This window comes from Mus pahari, chromosome 3 (assembly GCF_900095145.1).
Source record: "Mus pahari chromosome 3, PAHARI_EIJ_v1.1, whole genome shotgun sequence".
NCBI lineage: Eukaryota > Metazoa > Chordata > Mammalia > Rodentia > Muridae > Mus > Mus pahari.
Window position 1 is genome coordinate 56826873 of NC_034592.1, and position 5597 is coordinate 56832469.

Sequence of the window (5597 nt, forward strand, 5' to 3'; positions counted from 1 at the left end):
AAAGGAAAGGAAAGGAAAGGAAAGGAAAGGAAAGGAAAGGAAAGGAAAGGAAAGGAAAGGAAAGGAAAGGAAAGGAAAGGAAAGGAAAGGAAAGGAAACCATCAGGCTAATATTTTAATAGAATTTTTTGAAATGAGGGTTTAATTTACAAAATATTCTAAGAACCCTACTAACTCCCATGAACTAGATGATAAATGGGCAAAACCAAGTATATCTACATACAAGTTCACAGCTGTGCCTATTCTACTCTGGCTATTACTAGAATAACTATAAGATATCTATCTAAGCCAGGTATATAATTCTGTCTGCAAACCAGGAATATTAAATGAAAGCTTATACATGGAATCCTTTAAGATGTATGCTGAGGCGGGGCAGTGGTGGTGCATGCCTTTAATCCCAGCACTTGGGAGGCAGAGACAGGCAGATTTCTGAGTTCGAGGCCAGCCTGGTCTACAAATTGAGTTCCAGGACTGCCAGGATTACACAGAGAAACCTTGTCTTGAAAAACAAACAAACAAAACAAAAACAACAACAAAAAAGATGTATGCTGAGGAATGCTGGGCAGACAGCTTGAATGTAGATAGCCTGACTACCATGTGAAAGGCCCTAGATTCCCTACGCATAAACACAGATGAAATATACAACTGTGATTTTTATTCTCATCTGATATCATCAGCTTGGAGGTGAGGATTATTATTAGTTAATCAAACACTGGCACTATTTTCATTTCCAGACACCTTGCTAGCTCTGGACACCAGGAATAGAATGCATGAGCAGGTTTAGAAGACTGTATGATTCTGTGCTAACTCCAGGTGCAATTCAAATATTTTTCCTAATACTTTCTAGGATAAATTCAAGTCTCAAAATAAATTTTTTGGGCTGGGCATACAGTTACTCTGGGCAGAGTCCTTGTCTAGCATGTACAAGGCCCTAGCTTTAACATCCAGTACAAGGGAAGGAAAAGAAAACCACAAAACAAAACTACCCTAAATAAACTTAATTTCCACTTTTCCCCAAAACAAATCAGAATCAGGCATACTATTTTCATTTCTCTTTTTCTAACTTTAAAAAAATTACTTTTAACATGTAGGTATGTTTGCCTGCATATGTCTGTGCATCACTTGCATGCCTGCCCACAGAAGACAGAAAAGGGCATCGGAGCCCTTAGTACTGGAATTACAGGCTGTTATAGCTTCCATGTGTGTGCTAGGAATCAAACACAGGCCCTTTGGAGAGAGGTCAGTGCTTTTAACCACTGAGCCATCTCCAGCCCTGTTCTGAACTTTTAAGTTATTTCATCACTCAAATTAAAATATGCAAGTCTTTTGGTCCTCAACATTTTAGTAGTCTAGTAGAAAATAAATAATTAACATGTGATGTAAGTATGCTCAGATACCCCAAACTTGTGTTTGGGCAATCATGTAGTCTGAGAAACACTCTCAAGATGCTGTTTCACCTCAAACAGCACTGCCTGAATCTGATGACAGAGGGTTATGGGATGAAACAAGGTCAACTGCACGTTTAAAAGAAAAGACAGGAAACCCACCTGTTTAAGAAACCAGCTTGTTTGACTAAAGAAAAGTGTAAGTGTGATGGAAAATGGAGGGAGAAGCATAAAAGTGGGACACAAGAAAAGACAGCGATCAAAGCTTGGAACCTATGTGAGACCAGTGAAGAGTCCAAGAAGGACAGTATACAATGAGATGTGCCTTCTAGAAAACCCACCAAACCAGGAAAATGGTGTCCTAAGTGCACACATTCCACACTACCCATGCCTGCTGGGGTAATTCAACAGTAAAATAAAGCAGCAGCGGTGATGGTGTGACACAGCTCACTCCTTGTCTGTTTCTTAAGAGGGTAGCTGTGGACTAGAGGTAACAGTCGCAACGGTTAATCAAGAAAAGTAAGGTAAGGGCAGAACAATCCTGGATTTAAAAGACTCACTCACAACCAACAAGGAAACTGAAGCTGAGCCTGTTCCTTAGGCCAAACCTATGGTAAAGAATGTCAATGCTAGGAAGGAGAATTGACAACTAACATGAGCTGCTCTTCTCCCTACAGCATCATGTACACAGGAACACTGAGTAACTTCAAACACTTACTGCTTTTGGTAAAACTAGCAGAGCTAATAAGTAAGGTCAACTAGGATGTACTTCAACAAGAGCCATGCACAAAACTCAATTGTACTTTTTATTCAATAGCAATAAACACTTGAAATGAGTGAAGAGAACAATTTCATTAAAAGAGAAAAAACAAAATTCAGTACCTTTATACTACTGTGAGAAAGAAAAACTCAGAAGGAACCCTGATATAGCGGCCTCTTGTTAGGCTATGCCAGTGCCTGGCAAACACAGAAGTGGATGCTCACAGTCAGCTATTGGATGGAGCACAGGGCCCCCAATGGAGGAGCTAGAGAAAGTACCCAAGGAGCTGAAGGAACCCTATAGGTGGAACAACAATATGAACTAACCAGCACCCCCTGAGCTCGTATCTCTAGCTGCATATGTAGCAGAAGATGGCCTAATCGGCCATCATTGGGAAGAGAAGCCCCTTGGTCTTGCAAACTTTATATGACCCTGCACAGGGGAATGCCAAGGCCAAGAAATGGGAGTGGGTGGGTAGGGGAGCAGGGGCAGGGGGAGGGTATAGGGAGCTTTTGGGATAGCATTTGAAATGTAAATAAAGAAAATATCTAATTAAAAAAAACATAAAAAAGAGAAAAACTCAGAAATTCAAACAAATAAAAGTTATATAACAAAAGTCATAAAACATCATTGAAAGAAAAAAGACCTAAAAAGATGTAAAGGTATAGACTAGACAACTTACTAAAGTTCCAATACTTACACTGACCTAAACATTTACCTTACACTGACCTAAACATTTACCTGAGACTTCTACTAAAACTCCAGTTGGTTTTTTGTTTGTTTGTTTGTTTGTTTGCTTTTGTTTCTATGAGGTGACCCACTGGTTCTAAAAGTCATACTGAAATAAAGAGACTCAGGATATCCAAAATAATCTTAAACAAGAATTGAGTTGGCAAAAGCGCACTTCCAGTTTTAAAAGGTATCACTAACTACACTGAAGTGTGTAGTATTGTGTTGAGGACAAAAGTATAGATCAACAGAGAACTAAGTGTAGAGAAACAAACTCACACATTTATGACTGGTTATAAACAACTAGATAAGCACAGATACACACACTGAACGTGCTGTGCATAAAAGCATGTGCGTGTGAGTGTGTGTGCGCACCCACACGCATATATGTGTTTAAAATAATCCAAGATCTGAATGTAGGGGCTAAAACTATAAACATCTTTCTGGGTTCATTTTATGACCAGGGAAAACACCTTTAAAGAGAAGAATTATTTGGTTTGTCTGAATGTTTCATCACATGGTTTTATGCATTTGGCAATAGCATCACAGAGGGAACATGAAAAGGAGACAAAGGAAAACAGAGATGGAAAGGGGCAGAGGAAGTGGTAACTCTTTCAAAGGCTCACCCTCTAGTACCTCATTCCTCCAGCTAAATAAACCTCATCTCCTCAAATCTCCCAAACAGCACCAGGAGCTGAGACCAATCATTCAGCACATGAGCCTGTGAAGGACATAATACACTCACTCCTCAACAGTGTCTCAGCAAAAAATATACATTATGTGACACAACTATGCAAGTTTCTCAGATACAATACCCAAAGAATGGAAGAAACCTCTGTAAATCATTTATCGTACAAAGGTCTATTACCCATCTATCACATACAAAAACCATTTTAACTGAAGATTTAAAAGCAACCAGACTTAAAAACAAGGAAAGGATCTGACTAGATACTCCATCAGAGAAGACATATCAATGATAAGTAGGTGTATGGGGAAAAGTTCATCGTCCCTGGTCAACAGGGAAATGTAAATCAGAACACTACTGGTATTGCTTTATACACCAACCAAAATGCTACATTAGAAGAGACAGCAACAAAATCCTGACAAGGATGGAGAAACTATATTTCCTGTACATTGCTGAGAGGGTAAAGAACAGTTAGAAAACAATTTGGCAGGTTCTCAAAGTAAGAAACACAAAATTACCCCAAGAAGGATAAAGAATGATTTAACACACACTAATCAGAAGATGAGATACAGCATCTGAACAGACCCAGGGGCAGTAATCACAGCTGTCTCAACCGATGTGGAAAAGGTCTTTGGACAAAGTTCAACATCCTTCCATGACCAATGCTGAAGAACTTAGCAGCAAAGGGGATCAAACTACAACATTATAAAGACTGATGACAAAACATTATACTAAAGCAGAAAAAACTAAGTGTTTCCTCTAAAATCAGGAACAAGTCAGGTTTCCACTACTTCACTCTCATTCAGCATGGTACTTGAATTATTAGTCAGTCGTAAGACAAAAACAAGAAGCAAAGGAACTCATTCTAATCACTGTTGTTTACAGATAATATGTTTCCATTCTTTTTTTTTTTTTTTTTTTTTTTTGTTTTTCGAGACAGTGTTTCTCTGTGCAGCCCTGGCTGTCCTGGAGCTCCCTTTGTGGACCATCCTTAAAGGGACTCTTAAAGCATCCAGAAAGTTCTTAGATTTGATTGACTTTGAGCAAAGTATTAGGATACACGTTCTACATACAAAAACCAATAGCTTATATCAACAACATATTCCGAGAAGGAAATTCATGATGGGATAGCACACAGTGTAAGATTTAAAAAAATGTGTGTGTGTGTACGCAGACAGAGAGATACACATAGATAAATAAATGACAGATTCCTAACCAAGGAAATGAAAAAATTACAATGAAAACCTTAAAACATTATAGACAAATTGGAGTCACTACAAGATAGAGCCCAAGGACTAGTATAATATTGTAAAAATGCTATATTACCAAACCCAATCAATCTATAGATTCAACACAATCCTCCATCAAAAGCCAAGTACATTCTTCACAGAAACAGAAAAAGAAATGCTACAACTTACATAGAAATATTAATGACATCAAGTAGCCAAAGACATCGTGAGTTTAAAAAAAAACAAAACAAAAACAAAAAGAGCAAGGATGGAGGTATCACGGTATCTGATTTCAAATATATACCAGACATGTAACAGATACAGCATGCTACTAAGACTAACATACACAGATCAACACAGCAGAAGATAAAGAAACCCACATGGGTTCAGCCAAGTGATCTTCAACAAAGGTGCTAAAAATTCATGTTGGAGAGAAAGACAATCTATTCAAACTTGGTGGGAAGCTAGGTCCCTCTCTCTCTGTTCAAAACTAAGTTTAAAACAGAGCAAAGGATTCCATGTAAGACCTCACACTTAGAAACTTCTACAGGTAAAGCAGGGCACACTTCCTTCCATATAAAAAAGCATAGGCAAGGACCTTTTGGTCAAGAAATAATAGCAAGGGCTGGTGAGATGGCTCAGTGGGTAAGAGCACCCGACTGCTCTCCCGAAGGTCCGGAGTTCAAATCCCAGCAACCATATGGTGGCTCATAACCATCCGTAACAAGATCTGATGCCCTCTTCTGGAGTGTCTGAAGACAGCTACAGTGTACTTACATATAATAAATAAATAAATCTTTAAAAAAAATT

General features: G+C 38.5%; 1 protein-coding gene across 3 annotated transcripts in view; it reads right to left on the reverse strand.

The window, feature by feature from the left end:
• Tlk1 (tousled like kinase 1) overlaps positions 1 to 5597 on the reverse strand; it is a 118436-nt gene that overhangs the window by 71079 nt on the left and 41760 nt on the right. The gene's annotated exons all lie outside the window — the stretch shown is intronic.